The sequence below is a fragment of the Marmota marmota genome, unplaced genomic scaffold (assembly GCF_001458135.2).
Source record: "Marmota marmota marmota unplaced genomic scaffold, marMar, whole genome shotgun sequence".
NCBI lineage: Eukaryota > Metazoa > Chordata > Mammalia > Rodentia > Sciuridae > Marmota > Marmota marmota.
The window spans coordinates 3,929,741-3,954,846 of NW_026000241.1; the positions used below are offsets into that span (position 1 = coordinate 3,929,741).

A 25,106-nucleotide genomic window follows, 5' to 3' on the forward strand; every position below is an offset into this window, starting at 1 on the left:
TCTCCTCACATGGCATTGGAAGTAACTCTCTGGTTTCAGGATGGGTGGATGTGCAGCAATAGCCCCTGGGAGGATATATAGCATAGAACACATGTCAGTTATAATATTCTGCTGCTTCTTATTTTTAGCATTTCTTCGGATGTTTAAAAACAGTATTCATAATTGCTCCACTTTCCAAATTCACTTTGGAGAATTGTAAAAAGCGGCTAGACTGAAGTTCCTTTCATGGCAACCAGAGGAGGTTGAAAGGATGTGGAGATGAGTGGACGAGGACCTAGGATCCTGAATCATGGGACCAGGCAGGAATCGAGCACAACTGCAAGTCATTCTGTGATTGGGAAGATGGAAGTCCAAGCATAAGAAAGACCTGTGATTGGTGATATTGACACTGTCCATTCACTGCTCCTTTAATAGCTGTGACAAAATTTGGAAAAGAAGAGTATTTAATTTAGCACAATGGGAGGAGTCATATTTGTGGGCAACACTGGAAGTTTTCAAGCAGAAACACTATGCTTGAAATAATTCCACATTTAAACATGAAATATGTCCCCGGTCCTTAACTCCAATGAATAACCACCTTCCTCATGAACACCAAACGTGCATACATTAAATGAGTTAATATACAGCATGAAAACAAAATATTTTACATGATAATACCATGCATGATTTGAAGTTCACTTCATCATCTTTCAGGTTATCTCCAACTGGAAATACACAGGCAGCTTTCGGATTTTGAACTGGTGAATATTCTAGATGTGTAGAAAAAGCATGACACACACTGGGATCTCAGTCACACCACTTGGGATGCTGTGTGTGTAGGTGCAAGACCTAGAAGCCGCCAACCTGCTTGTGATTGGGTGACTTTGTTCTTTGCTTTTTCGTTTTGCTGTTTCTTGTAATCCACACACTAAACTTTAAAATTAAAGACTATTTTAAAGACCTGAAAAAAATTTCTCTTTCGACATAGACTCCAGGTGTAGACGTATCTTTGATAATTACTTTTTATGAGTGATGATAACACTGTGGAAAATAAGCGGAAAAAGGAACACAGGCCCCATGAGAATAAAACCTGAGACATTTACAAAGTGTGCTGGGATACTAAAGTCTATGTATCTGATAGAGTAGAAAACTAGAGAAATTCAAAAGAAAGTTCACCACATTTACTACAGGATTGCCTAGACATCCTAAGTTACCCAAAGCAGTATTCTCCATAGGAGTAATAAAACTCATATCTAAAATTACAACAACCACCAAAGAATTACTTGGTATGATATATATGTCATTGGTGGAAATATTATTTTTAGAAATATGGGTTTATCTGTTTTAGTCAGTTTTTTTTCAGTGACCAAAAGACCTCACAAGAAAAATTTTAGAGGAGGAAAAGTTCATTTGGTGCTCACTGTTTCAGAGATTTCATCCTATAGACAGCTGACTCCATTCCTCAAGTCCCATCATGGCAGAAGGGTGTGTCAGAGGAAAGCAGCTCAGGACATTGGCACCAGGAAGGAGAGAGAGAGAGAGAGAGAGAGAGAGAGAGAGAGAGAGAGAGACTGCAGACATGGGAAAAAAATATATATATATACATCAAAGAGACACCCCCCCATGGACCCGCCTACTCCAGCCACACCCCTACTTGCCTACAGCTATCATCCATTAACCCATTCAGGTGAGTTAATGCACTGACTAGGTAAAGAATCTTATAGCCCAATTATTTGACTTCTAAACTTCCTTGCATGGTCTCACACCTGAGCTTTTGGGGGACACCTACTACCTAAACCATAACAACCTTTGCATAAAATGAAATTTCCAAATACGTATGATTCCAAGTATGAAAACTTGAGAAGAAGAAAAATGATGAGAAAAATATATCGGATTATCAGTGAGAGCCCAAAGCTTGGTGAAGAATATTTCTTAAATTGTATACAGAAGTTGCAGTCAAAGAAATAACAATTTAAAGAAATACACAAAAGGAGCAAGTTCAACTCCAACAATCTGGTCAAAGTAGTCACAGTTCCTGGGTCTGAGTCTTTGAGTTCTGAAATCATGGGAATTGATTCAATGACCCTTTTATAGTTTCCCTCCAAAAGACGATTTTTAGAGCACTCTTGATGTCCTTATTCCTCAGGCTGTAGATGTAGGGGTTCAGCATGGGGGTGACCACACTGTACATCACTGAAGCTATAGTACCTGAGTGTGAGTTTTGTGTCACAGAAGAACTGAGGTACACACCTAGGCTTGTGCTGTAAAATAAGGAGACCACAGAGAGGTGAGATGCACAGGTGGAGAAGGCTTTGTACTTGCCCTGAGCTGATGAGATTTCACGGATGGAGGAGACGATCTTGGAATAGGAGTAAAGGATGCCAGTAAGGGGACCAACAGCCAGCAGCACAGCTGAAAAATACATCACTATGTCATTAAGAAAAGTGTCAGAGCAAGCATGGTGGACCACCTGGTTAAGTTCACAGAAAAAGTGAGAGATGTCCAGGTCTGTGCAGAAGTTCAGCCACAGCATCATCAAGCTGTGTAACAAGGAATGCAGGCCACTGATGATACAGGATACCAGAACCATCAGCACGCAGAACCTGGGGTTCATGATGACTGTGTAGTGCAGGGGGTGACAGATGGCCACATACCAGTCATAGGCCATTATGGTCAGCAGAATGATGTCCAACCCTGCAAAGAGTAGGAAAAAATACATTTGGGTGATGCAACCCGTGTAGGTAATGGCCTTGCTCTGTGCCTGGATGTTCACCAGCATCTTGGGGATGGTGGTGGAGGTGAAGCAGATGTCCACAAAGGACAGGTTGGAGAGGAAGAAGTACATGGGCGTGTGCAGGTGGGAGTCTGAGATGGTGGCCAGGATAATGAGCAGGTTCCCCAGCACAGTGACCAGGTACATGGACAGGAAAAGCCCAAAGATGAGGGGCAACATATTTGGGTCCTCTGAAAATCCCAGAAGAAGGAATTCTGAAATTTGTGTGTCATTCCTCGGTTCCATGTGGTTGATGTGACTATCACAGGGACGTGGGAAAAGAGAGAGAGATAGAGATAGAGGTAGAGATAGAGATAAAGAGAGAGAGAGAGAGAGAGAGAGAGAGAGAGAGAGAGGCATTACTAATCTTTTTAGAATTTCTATCATTTCTATTTCACTGTTCAGAAATTACCTTTATATTTCATTTATGAATCTGATCACCTTTAATGCATCACCCTGCATCTCTGATTAGAAATTCCTTTCAGATCTCCACCTTTCTTCAAGGAGTCATGTATTCCAAAATTGTATGAAGAAATTCTTTAAAGAATGATGAAATCATGCCATTTGTTAGCCAATGGGTGTAATTGGAGAGCATGACGCTAAGTGAAATAGGCAGGCTCAGATGTCCAGGGCCGGATGTTGTCTCTCATATGAAAGCTAGAGAGAGAGAGGAATGTTTTAAAAGGGGGAAAACCCAGGAAAATAGAGGGTAGAGCAATGGCAAAAAGGAAGAGCATCAGAGCAGGGAGAGGAAGGATCAATAAAAGGAGGAACTGCTGAAAATTTTTGACCCAAATATGCTATGTGTATGTGTCAATATGTCACAATGATTTCCACTTTCGTACATCACTATAATACAATAATTTTTAAAAAATAATAAAAGAAAAATCAACAGAGGATGAGGGGAAGGAAGGATGGGAGGGAGGAGGTAGTACCAGGGATTATGATGGAGCAATTTATGTTATAGGCATCCATAACTATGTCCATATGAACCCGACAAGTAAGTAAAGGTCTCTACAAAATTCTGCACACCCCAAGACAGTCATGTCCTTTCACATTGAATAACACTCTGCATAACACGTCCCTGGGGACATTGTGTCATGACCAAATTTATTTGATTATGATCTGTTTGCCATTATATTGCAGGTTACAAATGAGCAGTAGATTTCACGTTATTTATTCAGCATTGTATTCTTAGAGAAGTATATGAACCAGTATGCATTGTGTAAAAACACATTTAAAGGAAAGGAAAGTATTAAAACAAAAAGAATGGCACGGAACAGAACCAGGTTAAATAGAACGGTTTAAAAAAAACTCTATTAAACAAAAATTGAATGAAGTATTGACCATGAACTGAAACAGATATAACATAGGAATTCTTTAATGATATCAATGTGGACTCCTAATTAAAATGGTAAGTATTTAGAAATAAAATAAAATAATGTTACTAGAATGTTCTAGAACATACAAATGTTATTATTTGTTGAGTGAGTCAGAAATTATGTCTCAGTATACTTGAAAAGATTGTATTTCACTTGAGCTGGAAAAGGTTCAGTAGTCCCATAAAAGCTGACATAAATGACTGCCTACACAGAGGAGAATGAGGGTCGTCCCAATGTCATGCCTTCGTTTTAAAAAATCAGAGAAAGATTGAGTAAGAAAATAAATAATATGTTTTCTTGGAACAACAAGAAACCATCATGAAAAGCTCATAGATGGGCAAAATCAATTTGAATAGGCAAGAAACTCAGACATGAAAAAATATATTGAAATGCAATTTAAAACTTTTTGTGGACAAAAAGTATTCTTCAAAAATGAATTGAATAAAATAACCTATAAAAATACCTGAAATGCTGATAAGTGCTGAAAAGCAGGCACAGATTGATAACAGAAAAATTGAAATGGTGATTTGGATTAAGAATATTTGTTCAAACTTACTAGTAATTGAAGGAAGTAGTAGTAGTAAACCTTTTTCAAACCTATCTATGTGGGGAAATTTTAACCTGTCACATTATGGGGTCCAAGCTTTACACAGGAGCAGAAATGGAAGTGTTACATTAATTTGGGACAATATCTACAGACGACTATAAGTATGAAAAATTCAGATAATTTTCAACTCAAATTTTCTAAGTTAAGGGAATATGGACATTCTGGGTGAGATCATCAATGGTGGTCATGTCCGTCCTGTGCCCTGTAGGATGTTTAACAGAACATTCTGGTCCACTCACCCTTCTCAGTGACAGTCAAAATCATCTCCAGCTAGTTCTCAATGTCCCCTGGGGGGCGAAGAATATCTTATTGAGAGCCACAGTTTTAAATAAACAATCTCCAAATATCTTTGTATAAATCAGGATAGATCATATCAATTTAATGAGGAAAAATACCAAAGGTCATCGAAAGAATAAATGTTGCAGTATACCATGACATTGTACACAGTCTATTAAATAAATTGCATTGCACTTGATGGAAGAAACTTCCTTAAGGTACCACTGAACAAGGCAGCAAGGCAGATGCACAATAGAGAAGCAGGCTGCCCTAAACACAAGCAGGGTACATGATGTGTGGAGAGGGCTGATTATTCATTGGTAGGAAAAGTGCAGGAGTTGAGCAAGTGTGTGACAACAAAGAATCTGTAAACTTTCACACATTCCCTCCAAGTACAATTTTACTACATTGTGGAACAAAGGGGCAAACCCTAAGTTGGTGAAAACTCCTATCCTTAAGTTTGAATGAGTGCAATTAAAAAAAGAAAACAGGAATGAAACCTTTTTGTACCTTCCACACCAAACAAAGTGTTCCCACAGAAATTTTCAAATACAGAAAAAAAAAACTAACAAATTCAAGATATATTTAACATAATGCTTTGGGAAATACTTGCAATCAAAACTAGTGAGTGTGGTCCCTTTCTCCTACAAAATAACTTTTTAAATGTGAACATGAAAGAAGATACTGCAATATGATTGACACATGACTGTTGTTGCCAGGTAAGATTCGCAAGTCATCCCTTGGTCTAATCTTATCAGTATACTCATATATGAAGGTATACTCATATATGCTCCATCTTAGAAATAAAATTGAAATGCCGTCATTTAAATGTTTCCATCCGTAGCAAAGGCCCCATTTCTCTATCCCCCTTAATTGCGAAGATCCTAGGGAAAAAAAAAAGTATCTACTTTTACTGAAATGACAGTACCCCTCCCATGCCCTCTTCAAATTGTGCTTTGATTACTTTTATTGCCAGTGATGACCCTGCAATACTGAGTTCAACTGACACTTCCCTATTAGCATCATAAATATATACATTAATTAACTCAATAAATCAAGTGGGCAAACAGCCCTGACGACTGCCCTGTCTCGGTTCAGGGTGAGTCAGGTTTGGCTCAGAGGACCTCAGATGAGCACCCTCGGCATCCATTCTCTGAACCTCTCCTGCCAGACTGGCTGCATCTCGTACTGACCCAGATGAACACTCTGAGCAGAAGGGCTCTGTGTGGAAATCCGGATTCCTCTCTGAACAGTTGCAGATGAAGATTGGAGACCCAGACAAGACAGGAGGAATGAGTCAAGCATTGGTCTCGGAGCCAGACTTTAGACCTCAGAAAGAACGATCACATCCTGCCCTGCCCAAGGTCAAGTATTCTGAGAGAGCGCAGCAGAGGAGATATACACAGCTCCTGAGACTTCATTAGACTTTTCTCTTGCAACTCCAACCCTGGGGCACCTCATTCCTCTGTGGGACTTGATTCTACACAAAAAAAGATTTCTCTCCCCTGCAGATTCTCTGTTCCCAAGAGACCAGGTGAAAATCCAGGGGAATCCATTATTTTTTACTTCTTCTCCATTAACTTTTCTGCCTTCCAGAGCTCTAACCTCCTAACACCTCAATCCCAGCCCTGATTTAAAGTTTTCTTCCAAGCCTGACGCTGAGGAACCTGCTTTAATGAGGCCACTTGGGTCCCCAGAGCCCTGTATGCATTGGGGACACAGTCCTGATAATGCCAGGAAATTGCTATTTGCTCTTCAAAAAAAAGAGTTAACTATGACTCTTTGATTTTAAGACTATCCCTACACATTCCTTCGTTTCATGACACTTCCCCCCAAACATTTAGAAAATGCATACTTACAATATATACTTACAATGTAAAGAACCATTATTTACTCCTTGATTTAGAAAATTTTTAGCAATTTTAAGTAATACATTCAGATCTTTTTATGCATATTGCCCCAAGATTATTACCTTACATATATTCTCATTTGTTTTTCACATTTTGTGAAAACCTCCACACACATGCACCTGTTGTCTGAGCTACTTAAGAAGCTGAAGCTGGAGGATCCACTTGTGCCCAGGATTCAGGACCAGCCTGGGCAAAATGACAAGTGCCATCTCTTAAAACAAAAATGGAAATCAAAGGATTAAAGCCCATTCTGAGTGATCAATACTGTGATGACCTCATTCTTCATTTTGCAGATGTGGATCTCAGAAGGATAATTAATCAAATAAAGTTATACACAAGGTAAACTGCAATGGCTTTCCTTGGAACCCCATCAAGATGTTGCTTATTCTATGCAGGTGACCTCACCCAGGGACAATTTTGTCTCTAATGGACACTAGGAAATAACTGGAGAATTCTGTTTATCCCAATTGGGTGGTGCTTCTAATGGATTAAGGCCAGGGGTATTGCTGCACCAGCCCTCAGCACAGAGTTATCTACAGAAACATCAGCAGTATGACATTGTGAAACCCTGCTCTAAACCAGAACATCTTCAGCCTCAATGGAGTCTATGGATCCCTTGGGAACATTGCACAGATACAGATTCTGATTCCACAGGTCCAGGGTTGCGCAGAGATTCTGCATTTGTAACTGTATCCCACTTAATACTGATGTTGCGGGTCATTGTAAATGGTCTGCTCTTGGAGTATTACAGCTGTGGTCCAGTGTAAAAATCCAATGTAGGTGTATTGAGGTTTTCTGAACCCTCCATCCACCTCACATCTGACCTTAGGTGTCAAATGTTGGATTTGGTACCTGAGTATCTGCATATAGTAGCTTACAAGTACCTGAAGATCCCACCTACTGTATGAAGCTGATATGAGAAGCAAGCTATGTTTTAGAGCTCACAGGAAGTTACCTGGTACAATAAGATCATCTCCATATCAAATCCATATCAATTCCACATCAGCTATTGAGAATATGCTCCACATTTTCTAAGCTTCTTATGATACCAGGTAAGTCTCTTGGAGCATTAAGTGAGTCCAGAAATGCCCTATTCCTAGGAGTCAGAAATTGTGATCATACATGTTGACACACTTGGGGTGCAGCACTGGGGGCCCCCACCTGCAGGAGACTTTGTACTACAGATTCAACATTTTCACTCATTAATGGTCTGTTCAGGTTTTCTACTAATGATGGTTCAATATCTGAGGGTGGCATATATCCAGGTTGTACATGTCCAGGAATTTATCCATTTCTTCCTGGTTTTACAATTTGTGAGAGTTTAGTTATTTTTATAGCCTCTGATGATCCTTTGGGTTTTTGTGGACACAATTGGCAGAGACCACATGGCTGGAAATAGCAGGTGCTCAATAGACATTCAGGTTCCACACATAAAGAAACAACACATGTTTCAGGAGATGGGAATGCCAATAACCCTGATTTGATTATTGATATATTCCTTTCAAATTATTACTGTATCCCATAAAGATATGCAATTATGGGTCCAACAAAAATGAACTTTAAAACCCTAAGTCATCTGCTGATGGGTGATTTGACTTCTTGCTTTTCAACTTAGATACTATTTCTCTTGTGTAAATTGCTCTTGATAGAACTTCCTGCACCCAAACAAAACACACATTGGATTTCCTATCTCAACAACTGGAAGGTAGCAAAATACTGTTCTTTTTATGCTGATTTATGTCAGTTGTTAATAAAGGGAAAGAATCATACACACACAGCAGCCCTTATAATTGAAGTGTTTGACAGAATGTATTGACAGCTCTAACAAAATCCATGTTCTGGTATTGAGGAAAAGGCCAAGATTAGACAGAAATTGGAAAGGCAACAACTTAGCTCTATTTTCACCGAGAAAAACTGGGCAAGATTATTTTATGTTAGAGGAAGTAAAAGGGCAAATTTTGGCTTGCTTTTTATTATGAACCACAAAACATTGTTTTCAAAACATGGTAAAATTAGCCTAAATTTTAATAGACATCTTAACAAAGCAGAATTACTACAAAATCTTCAATCAAATTAAAAAGTATTATATTATGAACATCACAAATTCATGAAGAAGAGAAGGATTTTGAAACGAATGGTGCTTGGATGATAATTTGTTGAAATAAAGTTTGATTTGTTAACATGAATAACCATAATCAATTGAATTTGGAGTACAGAGTCCAAGAGGATACACCTTTTGCAAGAAATGGAAGAAATATAGGAGTAGAACTGAGAACATGTTCAATGGTCTCAAATGCACTGAAGTCATGCACATTCCCAGGACATTATTTTTCATGAAATAAGGTGCATGCAGACAGACAAATTCCACATCTTGCCTCTCATATGCAGTTTTTTAAAAGGTAATTAGAATATGTGCTAGTGATTGCCAGAAGCTGGGAAACGTTTCACTGGGAGGATAGAGAGCCAGCACAGAGACATGGAGAGAAAAAGGAATAAGTTCTATTTTCTACAGCCTGAAAGGGTGATCATCCTAGAGAATAACCCACTGTAGACGTGAACAATGAGAAAAGAGGAGCTCAAATTTTCCAAACAAGCAGAAGAATGGAAATGGGATCATTTGATTCACATTTACTATTTACATGTATTGAAACATATAGCATTTCCCATAACTATGTAGAATTATTAAATTAATCAAACAAATTTTTAAACTTGTTTAAATAAATATGAATGTTAACTATCCTGGTTTGATCAATATCCAGTACATATTATCGAATTATAATACCATATCCCATACTTTTGTATGATTAAGATATTTTTAAAAATATTTTTTAAAAAATGTTCATGTTGTTGGGGCTCGGGATGTGGCTCAAGCAGTAATGCGCTCGCCTGGCATGTGCGGGGTGCTGGGTTTGATCCTCAGTACCACATAAAATAAAAAGATGTTGTGTCTACCGAAAACTGAAAAATAAACATTAAAAAATTCTCTCTCTCTCTCCTCTCTCTCTCTCTCTCCTCTCTCTCTCTCTTTAAAAAATGTTCATGTTGAAAATATTGTTAAGAAGATACAAAGCATTAGGATACAATATGTAATATATTGTATATTAAGGAAAACTGACTTGCTTTGGTAACATTTTACTATCTGTGTAAATCCCATAATACCATGTTGTAAACCTCAAATATACACAATGCTACTTAATTCAAATATAACGGTATTAAAATAAATTCAAAATAGCAAACAGGCATATGCAAACTGTTTCAATTAGAATTTTAAAAACACAAAATTATCTAAAAAGTTTGTGAATCAGTGATTTAAAGAAATAATTCAAGTGTCTCATAAATGTGAAAGGTGATCAATTCCATGAATGTACAAAGAAAATCACCTTAAACTATCAAGGGAAACTTCAGAAACCTTACTTTGGTGTTTGCTTTATTCCTAAGACTGCAACATTCTGAGATAGAGCACTTGTTTCTTGGGGAGAAATCCAGAAGCAGGAGTTTATATTTGAAGGCTTCCCTTTGAGCTTTAATAATTATCATCATGAAGTTTGTCTTCAGGCAACTTCCCATCAGGCTAAGAGAGCAGCCTGGTTGCTATAGCCTTGGGTTTGAGAATCTTCGTCTCATCTGTGACCTGGAGCTTGTTGCCTAGTTACCATGAGCTCCTGCTTCCTCATAAAGGAGTTAATGGAATCATTCAAGCTAGTGGTTCAACAGCACTGGCAGATACAGAGTGTCATTTTATTAATGTGTTTTAATGAGCTCCAGCATGATATTTCAAACATGCATATAGTGTGCACTGACCGGGTCAGGGTAAGTAACATTTCCCTGCCCATATCATTTCTTAATATCTGTTGTCTTTGAACTCCACCCTCCTAATCTTCATAAAGTATATAACAAGATATTGCACTCTGTGCTCCCCATGTTGGGCATCAGAACTTAATCCTTCTGTCTGTGTTTGAGTGCCATTGCCTCACATAAATTCATCCCTCCCTCCCTTCCATCCTTCCCAGATTTCAGGAATCACTATTATATATTCATCATAACTTTTCTTTAGCTTCCACATAGGACAGAGAATGTATAGCATTTGTCTTCTGGTTTATTTCACATAACAATGTCCAATCCCATCCATGTTCCTGCTAATGACGAGATTTCATTCATCTTTATATCTGAATAATATTCTATTGTGTATAAATACCACATTTTCTTTTTTCATTCATCCATCAATGGGAAGCTAGGTTAATCCATATATTGGCTATTGTGAATAATGCCACAGTAAATGTGGGGCTTCAGGAGTATTTCTGCAGGCTGACTTCATTTCCTTAGTGGTGATACAATTATCAAAATCAAAGTCAATGAGTTTGAAATATTTTCCCACCTCAAATTCCCTTCTTAAACTAACCCATTCGTACTTTCTGGTTCAGACTCTATACAACAATCCCCTGTGCAAATTTTAACAAAAATTCAGAATATAAACACCTTAAAAAGAACTGTACTACAGATCACAGATGCAAACATTCATGCAATCTAGTCTTGAACATCAAGGAATCCATATTGTGTGTGAGGAGAAAAACGGAATCAAAAATGAATCAAACAAAAAAGAATCAGAAAATCATTGAGGATTGGATCTCACTGAGGGCAGAAAGTGCAACAAGTGAAATACATAATTGATTATATGGAGAAACTGAAATCAAAGAAAGTAAAACTCCAACAGTAAAGTAGAAGGAGCAAGTTCTGCTTCCACCTTCTGGTAGGACCCCAGTTTCTGGCTCTGAGGCTCTGAGCCCTGAGATCATGAGCACTTCTTCAATCTCAGCACAAATGATGCTTTCACAGTTTCTCTTTTCACAGAGTCTTCTCAGAGCGTTCTTGATGTCCTTATTCCTCAGACTGTAGATGAAGGGGTTCAGCATGGGGGTGACCACGATGTACATCACCGAGGCTGTTGCAGTAGAGGGTGAGTTTTGGGTCACAGTAGAACTGAGGTACACACCTAGGCTTGTGCCATAAAACAAGGAGACCACAGAGAGGTGAGATGCACAGGTGGAGAAGGCTTTGTATTTGCCCTGAGCTGATGAGATTGCACGGATGGAGGACACTATCTTAGAATAAGAGTAAAGGATACCAGCAAGGGGACAACCAGCCAGTAGCACAGTTGCAAAGTATATCACCACATCATTAAGAAAAGTGTCAGAGCAGGCTCGGTGGACCACCTGGTTAAGTTAACAGAAAAAATGGGGGATTTCCACATCTGTGCAGAAGGATAGTCACAACATCATTAAGCTTTGCAACAATGCATGTGACATACTCACAACCCAGGACACCAGAACCAGCCACACACAGAACCAGGGCTTCATAATAACTGTGTAGTGCAGAGGGTGACAGATGGCCACAAAGCAGTCATAAGCCATATGGTCAGCAAAAAAATGTCTACCACTGAAAAGAGCAGGAAGAAATGCATTTGAGCGATGCAGCTTTTAAACCCGATGACCTTGCTCTGTGTCTGGATGTTCACCAGCATCTTGGGGATGGTGGTGGAAGTGAAGCACATGTCCACAAAGGACAGATTGGAGAGGAAGAAGTACATGGGCGTGTGCAGGTGGGAGTCTTAGATGGTGGCCAGGATGATGAGCAGGTTTCCCAGAACAGTGACCAGGTACATGGGGAGGAAAAGCCCAAAGATGAGGGGCTGCTGTTCTGGGTCCTCTGAAAACCCCAGCAGAAGGAATTCTGAAATTCTTGTGTCATTTTCTGTCCCCATGTGTTTGATGTAACTGGGGAGAGAGAGAGAGAGAGAGAAAAAGAGATATGACCCAACATGCAATGCTAACCTGATGGGAATGCAGTCATTTCTATTATGCAGTTAGGACACCAATGTCTCAGTTCTGGTGTGATTCTCCTTTCCTTCAGGGATCCCTCTGTCATCTCTGATCAGGAATACCTGTATTACTCTCAGCCTTTCCCCCAAATACTATGGATTTGAAATTTTCCCATGTATTGGAGGAATGTAATTTAGTGGCCATCATGTTCTAGGCATGGTCTAGGCAGTGATTGGTCAATGCTAAAAGACAAATGTTCCTTTATCTAATGATGGAGGAAGAGTACACACAAATGTCAAGAAATAATCCTGTGGCGTGCCAGAAGTTAACAGGTTCTCTGAAGAACAAAGGGCAGGTGTGAAGGAGAATACGGAGAGAAAGTCTTCTTCTCTTCTGGGTGTTCAGGAAAGACAGGCAGAGGCTGGCACTGGAAAAGAGACCCAGGAAGAGTCAGAAGGATCCATGGAGTCATCTGTAGAAGAGTGTACCTGGAAAGGAGAAAGCTAGTGCAAAGGCCCCAAGGGAGGTGCCTGTTTCACATGTCCAGGGTCAACAAGGACTCTGTGACCAGTGGAATAAGAAAGGGGGAGAGGGATGTGAGCTGCTGTTAGAGAATAATGAAGCTCACAGTGACCTCATTGCTGCTGAATGCTCAGCCCCAACGAGACTGTGGGCACATATTGCATTTGCATTTTAAGTTGGTTGCCAAGATGCCTTCTGAATGGAAATTCATCCCTTCGTTATTTCTATCTGTTGTTTTATCTTCTGGTATTTGGGTTATGCGTTGGTTTTGCAATATATTGAGCCTACAAACTAAAGACACACACACACACACACACACACACACACACATGCACACACACATATGCTATGGTCTTCTAGGGCTATGTTAAGAGTGGCTTCCTGTCATGCCCAGGGCACTCTTAGGAAGGAGTAAACACCAGGAAATCTGTTGATATTAACTTATCTTTATCAGGTTGGACAAATAGTACCCATAAATTCCTGTTATTAAATATTCCATACACATGGCATCCTGGAGTTCTTCTTTGCTTTGGCCATTTTCTGCCCTGAGTACAAGGAAACATCAGACAGGTTGGGCATGTAGCTCTGTGGTAGCCCACCTGGCTATCATACGCAAGGCCCTGGGTTCCAGCCCCAGCACAGGAAAAACAAAGAAAAAGAAAGAGGAAGGGAAGGAGGATTGACCCTGGGTTTCATCCCCAGCACAGCAGAACAAGAAGAGCAAAACCCAGGAAATATAAAAACTCTTCAAAATAAGCAGAGAGCCAACGAAATGGCTTAAATGGGGGAAAAGCTCTAATAAGCTCGGGTGGACTTGGAGAGAAAGTAAGAAAAAAAGAATATTCCTCATCTATGGCTGCATCCCAAGTCATATCTGCTAAGGATCTGGGGTAGGGAGGGGGAGCATGAGAGGAATAGATGAATTCTAGATAGGGCAGAGGGGTGGGAGGGAAAGAGAGCGGGCAGGGGGTTAGCAAGGATGGTGGATGTGATGGGCATCATTATCCAAAGTACATGTATGAAGACACAAATTGGTGTCAACATACTTTATATACAACCAGATATATGAAAAAGTGTGCTGTATACGTGTAATAAGAATTGTAATACATTCTGCTGTCATTTATTTTTTAAATCAATTAGAAAACACAAAATTCTCAAAAACAATGTAATAATAATATTTTTGGTGCCAATATAGTTGAAGATTGATCTACGTGGGGGAAAAGCAAATACAGAGGAAAGGAAAAAGAAAAATTCAAAACAGGAAAACAAAATTTGTATATTTTATATAAAATATAAAGAGATGTTTTCCTGTGCCATATAAAACTGACAATTAGACAATTGGGATTTATGTTTCATTTCCTTTTAATTGACACATATAATGGTACATATTTAAGGGTATAATGTGGATTTCAGGACATGTATACATTGTGCAATGATCAAATCAGGTTAATTAACATATCCATTACCCCAAATATTAATCATTGCATTGTGCTGAGGATATTCAAAACTTTTGCTCCTGGTGATTTTGAAATGTATGATTCTTATTTGTTAACCACAGACACGCTACTGTGAATATGATTACCAAAGTTGACGCAGCTGCCTAACTGGGAATTAATGCTCATTTGTCAACTCTTCTCCATTTCTGTTCCCCTTCCTCTCCCCACTCTCTGCTAACCACTGTTCTCTCCACTTCTGTGAGATCAACGTTCTTTGGATTCCACAGTGAAAACCAGTTGGTATTTGCCATTGTATGAAATAAGCCAGATGCTAAAAGACAAATACCAACTGGTGACTGTGTGGATGGTAGTGGTTAAGGTGGCCCCCTCTCCAAGGACTCACATGGTGTCTTTCTGTGTTATTTCTGGGCTTTCTGTTTGGAACTCTGGTGACAAACCCAGTGGGCACCTTCTAGTTCACTGGTTGTAGTTCTCAGTCAACAGGAAAAGGACTCCTAACAGCATATTCTATAAACTCCTGCACACACCATGACAGGACCATCCTTTCACAATGAATAAAATTCTGCATGTGGCTTATCCCCGAGGCCATCACAGCACACACTTAACACAAGGTACAACTGTCTTTGGCCTCATGAGGCAAGATCCAAAGAGCTGAGTTCACCTGTGTGGTTCGCCTTCCTGTTTTCACAATGGCATGTGCACACATTATCTAGAGTCAAATTAAAGTAAAGGAAGGTTGTCTAACCAGAAGAATGGTAGGGGAATAAAACTAGTTTAAACTGAAGGGTTTTAAAACAACTGTTAAATAAAATGGAATGGAGCAACAAGCAGTATGTGAAAGAAGTTATATAATAAAAATAGTTTGATGTGATCAAATGGATTTGTAATTAAATCAGCAGAGACTTAGACATAAAAGAATATAATCAAAGACTTTCCTCAGATTGTGCGGCTGGTTAGTTACTATTTGATAGATGGATCGGGAATTCAGCCTCGGTATAATAGTCATTGAAAGATACCATCTCACTCCAGTAAGATTGGCAGTCATTATGAAGTCAAACAACAACAAGTGCTGGCGAGGATGTGGGGAAAAGGGTACACTTGTACATTGCTGGTGGGACTGCAAATTGGTGCGGCCAATTTGGAAAGCAGTATGGAGATTTCTTGGAAAGCTGGGAATGGAACCACCATTTGACCCAGCTATTCCCCCTCTTGGTCTATTCCCTAAAGACTTAAAAGGAGCATACTACAGGGACACTGCTACATCGATGTTCATAGCAGCACAATTCACAATAGCAAGACTGTGGAACCAACCTAGATGCCCTTCAATAGACGAATGGATAAAAAAATTGTGGCATTTATACACAAAGGAGTATTACTCTGCATTAAAAAATGACAAAACCATAGAATTTGCAGGGAAATGGATGGCATTAGAGCAGATTATGCTAAGTGAAGCTAGACAATCCCTAAAAAACAAATGCCAAATGTCTTCTTTGATATAAGGAGAGTAATTAAGAACAGAGTTGGGAAGAATAGCATGAGAAGAAGATTAAAATTAAACAGGGATGAGAGGTGGGAGGGAAAGGGAGAGAGAAGGGAAATTGCATGGAAATGGAAGGAGACCCTCAGGGTTATACAAAATTACATACAAGAGGAAGTGAGGGGAAAGGGAAAAAAAACAAGGGGGAGAAATGAATTACAGTAGATGGGGTAGAGAGAGAAGAAGGGAGTGGAGGGGAGGGGAGGGGGATAGTAGAGGATAGGAAAGGCAGCAGAATACAACAGACACTAGTATGGCAATATGTAAATCAGTGGATGTGTAACTGATGTGATTCTGCAATCTGTATATGGGGTAAAAATGAGAGTTCATAACCCACTTGAATCAAAAGGTGAAATATGATATATCAAGAACTATGTAATGTTTTGAACAACCAACAATAAAAATTATAAAAAAAAAGAAAGTAAGACAGGGTTGTATTTCTGTTTAGTAAAAGGAACATTGAAAGGTTCTTAAAAGACTGACATAAATGGCTACCTGTCCAGAAATATTGAAGGAGGCCCCCTTGCTCATGTCTCACAACAAATCTGAAGAACTTAAAGACTCAGTATGAAAATAAACAATACATTCTAGAGGAACATTGGGGAAATGACATATAAAACTTATGAGTGGGCAAAATCATCTAAAATAAGGCAAGAAACTCAGAAGTAATAAGATACACATATTTTACTAAATAGAATCTAAAAATTTTGGTGGTCAAAATAATCATTCCCAAAGTTAATAAAGAAAAATAAACTGGAAAATTCCACTCATGGTAATACTGATAAATTTCAAACATGGGCACGTGATAATAACAAGAAAATCGAGAGTGGAAGCAAGACAAAAATAAGGAAAAAGGGGGTCCTTGTGTGAAAATAGAAGAGCAATCAGGGAGCAGAAGAAGGGATTGAGAGGGAGGGAGGAGGGAGGGGGAAATGGAGGAACGGTGGTTGAATCTGACCTCACTTTCCTGTGTATGTATGTGAATGTACCAGGGATTTTCACCATCATGGAGATCCACAAAACTCTAATTAAAAATAAATAGCAGAGGAAAGGGAACAGGGGGAGGAAGGAAGGAGGGAAAAGGGAATTCCTGGGGACTGAATTGGAGCTACTTTTATTTCATGCTTGTATAATTACATCCAAATTAATGCTAATGCTATGTAGAACTAAAACAACCTCATAAAAAAAAATTAAAATGAGCAGATAAAACCGCTGCTCCATCTCAGAAATTTAAAAAATGCCCTCCTTTCCTTTGGGTCCCTCTACAGATAGTGCACATTTCTCATTTCCATACAATTGTTTGCAAAGGTCCTGGGACACACACTCTGCTTTCACTGAAACCACTCTGAACCTCCACTCCCTCTTCTGTGGGGATGCTTTTTCCCTCACCCCATGGTCATCAAGGACCTGCCTGGCATTGCTGAGCTCACTGTTCACTCCTGTTTTTAGCATATGGTAAATACATGCATCACTGCATAATCAAATAATTGAGCAAACAACCACAGCAACCTACGGCTCTGGGTGAGGCTGTATTGGCTCCAAGTGACCTTAGGGCCATGTTCTTGGCTTCCAGCCTGCTCTCTGACTCACCTGGGCAGGTTCTGAATGAAGGGTCTCATGGAACCAAATTCTTCCCTGGATGTGCGATGATGGCGACTGAAGCAATGTTGTCCAACTAGCCAGCAGGAAGGGGTCACACATCAGTCCCTGAGCCAGATGCCAGGCTCCTAAGTAAAAAAAGCTGTGTCTCATGCAATTCAAGTCTGAGGCAGCAACGGAGAAGGGCAGGGAGCTACCTCCAGCTCTGCGTGTCTGCTCATTAGGCATCATGTTCCTCTGGGACTTCGCTTTGCATTGGAAGCACTTTTTTTTTTTCTTGCTGATTTCTGCTCCCAAGACACCAAATTAAATTCCAGGGGAATCACTCTTTGTTTCTTCTTCTCCGTGTAATCTTCTGACCTCCAGAGAGCTGAACTCCTAACACCTGACCCAACCCTGACTGAAAGTCTTCTCCAACATCTTGGATGGATGAATCTGTCTTGGCCAGGTCCTCTGGATCCACAAAACCTTAGCTTGTGTTGGGGACACAGCCCCTGATATTTTGAGAAAATGGATTATTTTCTATGATCCTTGCATATGTAACACTTTTCAATATTTAAAAAATACCATATTTGTAACCCATGTGGAGAGCGGTCATTGAGTCCTGTTTCTATAAATATTTTGATCATTCAAAGACGTAGTTGGCTATTTTTATGGATGTAGTCCTGAGGTTAGCAACTTAAATGAACTCTCTTTGTTAGTTTTTACACGAAGTTCATTCTTTGTGTTCTGTTCCACCATGAACCTCATTCTACATTCATACAAATCATGCTCAGGATGGTTAATGGGACCTACACAGTTGTGCCCAGTAGGAGTTAGACTCTCAACATGGAACAGAATGGAAACACTCTGACGACAGGGACTGCCTACTCTTTGCCACAGTGCCCAATAGACATTTGGGCTCCACACACAAAGAAAGAAACAATAAATGTTTAAGGAGATGAACATGCTAATAACCCTCATTTGATCATTGCGTAGGGTATGCACATTTCAAATAATGCCTGTGCCCCATAATTATTTATGATTATGTGTCAATGGGAAATATATTTAAAAATCATGTCTTTTGCAAATGATTAATTTGATTTCCTCTTTCCCAAATTTAGGTGGCCTCTTTCTTTCTCTTATCTACTTGCTCCAGCTGGAACTTCCAGTACTATGATGAGTACTACTGATGGTGGGCATGCTGCACTTGTTGTAGGTCCTAGAGGAAAAGCTGAAAGCTTTGCAGTATGATATAAGCTGTGGGTGTGTCACTGGTAGCCTTTATTGTGCTGAGGACCATTCCTTCTACACCTAATTTGTTGAGAGCTTTCCTGTGAAGTGATGTTGAAGTTTATCAAGTAGCTCTTTCTATACCTATTGAGATGATCAGATAGTTTTTTGTCCTTCATTCTGTTGCTGTGATGCACCAAGATTGACCTGTGTCCTTTTGTTCTTCAGATATATGCTACTCCATAAGGGTGTCATCATTTTAATGTGCTGTTGGGTTTGGTTTGTCGGTATTTTGTTGAGGGTTTTTGCATTGATCTTCATCAGGGACCCTTCCCTATAATTTTCTGTGTCCTTGCCTGGAATTGGTATTAGGGTAATGTTCTCCTTACAGAAGGAGCTTGGAAGAGTTCCCATCTGTTTTATTTTGGAGGGAAGTTTAAGAAGCTTGCTGTTAGATCTTCACATGTTAGGTAGAACTCAGCTGCGATGCCATCAGGTCCCGAGTTTCTTGGTGGAATACTTCTTACTGCTGATTCATTCTCTCCACTCCTATCAGGATGTTCAGATTTTCCATTTGTTCCTGATTCAGTCATGATGTTTTCTGTTTCCAGAGATTATTTTTCTCTCAGTGTTCCCATATATTGGCATATTTTTATGGTAGTTTTTTGATTCTTCGTGTTGCTGTGGTGACAGCTGTCATTTTTCCACTTTCATTTGATTTTGCATAATTTGGTCTTTTAGATTTTTTAGTTGAAAGTGATTTTGTTCAGAGAAAAGTTAATTTTGTTGATCTTTTTTATTGTTTTGCTAGTCTCTATTTCATTGATTTCTGCTTCAACTGTATATATATATATATANTTTTTTCTTTTTCTTTTTTCCTTCTGTTAACATTCATCTTTGGATACCAAATTAGATTTTGTGTCTGGGTTTTCTAGACAGTGGGGCTACAAAGGGGAATTTGTTTGCATTAAGAAGCCCCAATTTGGCCATCACCAGAGAAGGGATCACCAAGCTAATGCCTCCTCTCCTCCGAGCACCGAGTCCAAGCTGCAGGCAGCCAGGTTCTGGAGATGGCTGCAGACTCCTCACTTCCCAGACTGCTGCCTCTCCCCGGGGACCTTTGCTTTACATGGAACCAGAAAACCACATGGGGACTCCAGGATTTCTCCTCCAGGGACTTTCTGAGAAGCCAGGGATTCAGTCTGTTCTCTCTGGGCTGTTCCTGTCCTTGTACTTGGTGACCATCTTTGGCAACCTGCTCATCATCCTGGCCACCATCTCAGACCCCCACCTGCACATACCCATGTAGTTCCTCCTCTCCAACCTGTCCTTTGTAGACATCTGCTTCACCTCCACCACCATCCCCAAGATGCTGGTGAACATCCAGACACAGAGAAAGGCATTACCTACGCAGGCTGCATCACCCAGATGTGCTTCTTCACGGTTTTTGGACTGCTGGACAATGGACTTCTTACCGTGATGGCTTATGACTGCTTCGTGGCCATCTGCTATGTGAACCCTGCACTACACGGTACTCATGAGCCCCAAGCTCTGTGCTCAGTTCTTCTCCTGAGCTGGCTCATCAGTGTGCTGGGAGCCCTTCCTGAGAGCGTGAGGGGACTGAGGCTCTCCCCCTGCACAGATGTGGAAATCCCACACTATTTCTGTGAATTTCCTGAGGTCCTCAAGCTCGCCTGCTCATACCTTCATCAGTAGCGTCATATTGTACATAGTGACAGGCATTATGGTTTATTTTTTCACCTCTTGCTGGGATTTTTTCCCCTTATTCTAAAATTGTGGCTTCTGTCCTGTGAATCTCCACAGCAGGAGGGAAGTACAAGGCCTTTTCCACCTGCGGTTCTCACCTCTCAGTTGTCTCCCTGTTCTATGGAACCTGCCTGGGGGTCTACCTCAGCTCCACAGGGACACGTGCTCTTGGACAGGGGTGTTGGCCTCCACCCTGTACACCCTGGTCACCCCCATGGCGAACCCCTTCATCTACAGCCTGAGGAACAGGGACATGAAAAGGGCCCTGGGAACACATCTGTGCGGACTGCTGACCTCATGATGACAGTGATACTGACCCTGTGCCTGGACAATTATCACCAAGGATGACGGAACAGGTGCTTCATAGTTTGGACACCGAATCACCCTGACTCAACTAAAATATAGATGCTTTGCTTATTGTGCTTAATGACAATTTATAAATATTCTCTTACAAAGGGTGTCTTTAATCCATTGCCATTATGTATTTATTTCTTTTCAATTTGTAGGAAAAATTAAATTCTTTGTTGGATGTATATGTGTGGTTCTAACCAATGTCTTCCTTTTACACTGTATTCATTGGGTCTACCAGGAATTAAACCAAGGGGTGCTTAACCCCTGAGCCACATCCACATCCCTTTATATTTTTGTTTTGTTTTGTAACAAGATTCTGCCCATGTCCTGTGTGGGGAAGGAGTAGATATCTGTCACAAGTGTGGGCCAGCTGGAAATAAAAGCTAGAAAAGTAATACCAAAAAAACAAAGACAAGAATTACATATTCAAAAGTGGGAGCATTTACAGGGTTGGACAGACCTGTTGGGTTTGATCCAAACAAAGAGAAAAGACCATGAATGCTTTATTTATAGCAATATATACCAAAGGGACTCAGTGAAAAGCTTCTTTAGGAAAACAGGATAAGAGTGGGGAAAGCAGGTAGCTTGGTGCTTGGCAGGTTATGCCCATCTCTCTGTGGCTGTATTTGAACCTGAGGCTGTGAGCTAAGGCAGGGTGCATCATGATCTAGCCTTTTTCAAACTGAGGAATTTCACCCAGGACCTCCCAGAAAAGGCCTCCCTGACTGATGATGGCTCAAACAGACCCATAATTCACACACAGCTTCCAACAGCTAAGTTGCTAGGGCCTCACTAAGTTGCAGGGGCTGGCTTTGAACTTGAGATCACCCTGCCTCAGCCTCCCATGCCAGCAGGATCACTGGCTCGAGCCACCATGCCAGCAATCTTATACAGTCTTAATGAAGTTCAATTTGTCTCTTTTCAAAAATTCCCTTTCCTTTCTGTAGATCACAATTTGGATCATGAAAAGTATTAGAGCTCAAAAGTAAGCCATCCCAACTGTCCCTAACTTACCAGTTTTGAACTTTAAGATGATGTGAAGGTAATAGACATTCAGTAGAAATCCTACTTCGCATTCTGGCTTTTCCCAGGCTAGCGATATGTGACATAAAGCTGAGCAGGAAAGAGCAACCCACAGCTCCCAGTCATCCGCACCATCAGATGAAAATGTAATGAATAACTTGATGAACTAAGAAACATCATCTTCATAGATATTCTCAAGAGCTGACCATACTAAAACAGATTAAGAGTCCAAAATCCTGACTGTGGCTACTTAAAGCCACCATGAGTGGATCAGAAATAGCATCCATTAGTCCAACACAGCATAGGGAGGTGGACTCAGGCTCTGAGCTTCCTGCCTGGATCCTGGAAGGACGTCCACTCCACCACCCTCCCTGTCTCCCAAGAACAGCTCAATACTGGACTCACTTTCTGTGCCAGGAAACCCTTGTGATGTCACAGTGACCTGAGCCAATGAGGAGCAAGGTTGTGGTCACCATGGCAGCTATCTGTGGAGCATCTGCTCTGAGCAGGTCATTTCCTGTGAGATTTAACCTACAACTTAGTTCACACAGAAACTGAAGAAGGAGGAATCTACCAAGTATATAAGGAGCCAAGGTCTATAAGTTTGATTTCCTGTCATAAAGGATGTATACAAGGGCAAGTGTCAACTTGTCTAGGCAGAAGCTGAGCTACTGAGTCCACATCTGACCACCTAAGAACAGAACTGAGGTGGGTGGAGGCCTTCATGATGGAGAAGGCTTCAGAATGCCTGCATTCCACTCTTATGCTGGACCACAGCCTCGGTGCTGAATAATGGAATCACCGTAACTACATCTAAATATACCTTTTATAATTATCAAGTGTTTCATTAATGACATTTCTTGTTTTTTTAAATTTTTTTCTTAGTTGTAGTTGGACACAATACCTTTATTTTATTTATTTATTCTTATGTGGCACTGAGGATTGAACCTAGCACCTTGCACACGCTAGGTGAGTGCTCTACTGCTGAGCCACAACCCCAGCCCAGTTGTTTCTTAACTTGTGTTCCAAGCATGACCATCCTTACATGTTCTGTAAAAAGCCTCATGAAGCAAAAGGGTAACTTGCCATGGTATTATTAAAAAATGAATGCAGTCCTCTCCTTTGATGAAGGGGGAATAGCCATTTTCTGAAGATAATAATAGATGTGTTCCCTGTACAAGCCAGTGCTTTGGGTTCCCAAAGACTAAAAGTCAGGTACCTCAGACTTAATACATCAAAAGTTCTAGGGAGGTTAGACTTCTAGAGGGCAGGACACTTCATGGAGAAGGAGCATCAGAGACTGGATCCACCCGATTTCTAACCAGATGTCTTGGGACTATAAAAAGAGCAGGAAAAAGTTCCTTTCTGCTCTGACCAGTGTCCCATAGGGACATCAAGTGATCAGGGACTGAAGTAACTAGAGGAAATGTACCTAATGAGCAGACACAGGGAGGTATAATAGACACTCTGATGTCAATCAGAGGATACAACCTTGGATGGAACAAGACATGGTCATTTCTTTTGAATCCTGAGTCAGGCTAGGTTCCAATGCTTCACTCCTTCATATCATCTTATATGGGCACAGGATTTCACTCTCCATCATCAACCAGTCAGGGAGGAATCCAGACTTTTACCGGGAGGCTGCTTTTCAGAGACAACATCCAGGTGAGTCTGAGAGCCGAGCAGGTATTATAAAAAGGTTCAGCAAGAAGAGAAGGAGGCTGAGGCCACCTGAGAACCGAGCCAGCACAGTCCAAAGCTGAAAGTCACTGTGTGCTTTCATCTCTGACTAACTCATCTGCAATTTATTGAAAGTGTTTTAAAGGGTGTATTTCTGAGACTTGGCAGTGTGTAGATCATTTCTGACAGAAATGGAACTGCAGTTGGATGGGTCTGAATGAGGAAGTGGTGCATGGTATTATTGGGAAATATCCAAGGAGGTTCACCATTAAGGAGTAATAAAATTGTGTACTAGGCATGGCGGGGTGTTCATGAAGCTAGGGTCTTTTCCTCTGTAGTTTTAACATGAAGTCTATTTAAGTCTGTTTTTCTCTTCATTACCAAGACCAGACTAATACTCTGTATAAAAAACCTCTTTGTAGTAAAAGTTCATGAGACACTTCAGAATACCTTCTCTCATGCAGGGTGTTCACATGAAAAACAAATAAATTTTGTTTGGTAGGTAAAGAGACAACTAAGGGCTACAAAGTGAAATTCTTTCTCTACTGTTGATGCTGAATATATTTTGAAATTTGTTAGTTTTTTTCCTTCTCTTCGTGATTCCAAATTGTTTATGTAAGCTCTATGTTTTCATGGAGTCTGTTTTTTATCTTTTAAATTTCAAAGGAAGTACTGGAAGTTTTTTCCCACTGAATTTTCTGCTTGCCATCTGGTTCTCTTGTACAGGTACAAGACATGTTTTAGAAGGAGGGTATGTGAGACTTCATGAATCTTGTGCGACCAAATCTGCCAGTCATCTTGATCATCCTATCACCTTTAAGTTCAGAGAGTTCTTCTGCATCCAGATATCTGTAAAGTACCTTGTATACCTGTTGCCTTCTGATTTCATATCAGCTTTTCCTTAATATGACAGTTTTGCCTTTTGTGACTGCTTGTTTTTTATAAATAACCACCATCTCCTAACGTCTTGTGGAACATATTATTTTGCATTTAACTAGGGATTGTCTACATATTTTAAAAATAAACATGCCTTTATACATACAAATATCAGTATTTTGGGGGAATCCCCTTTTTACAAAAAAAGCATAAAATTTGTTTTCTTGAGGTTCCTGTGAGAAATAAGGAAGATCATGCATGTAATTAGTCCAGCTCACCCAGTGGGTAGGAACTCATGAAGGGAGCAATGGTAATATTTTAATCACTGTTATTAATTTC

The 25,106-nt window shown here is 40.2% G+C and overlaps 3 pseudogenes; 1 reads left to right on the plus strand and 2 right to left on the minus strand.

Annotated features, from left to right (window-relative positions):
* Nucleotides 1-995: 995 nt before the first annotated feature.
* Nucleotides 996-2,998, minus strand: LOC107145013 (annotated as a pseudogene).
* A 3,073-nt stretch (nt 2,999-6,071) lies between these two features.
* LOC107145015 lies at nt 6,072-12,586 on the minus strand (annotated as a pseudogene).
* A 7,499-nt stretch (nt 12,587-20,085) lies between these two features.
* On the plus strand, nt 20,086-21,138 carry LOC125613804 (annotated as a pseudogene).
* The last annotated feature ends 3,968 nt before the right edge of the window (nt 21,139-25,106 follow it).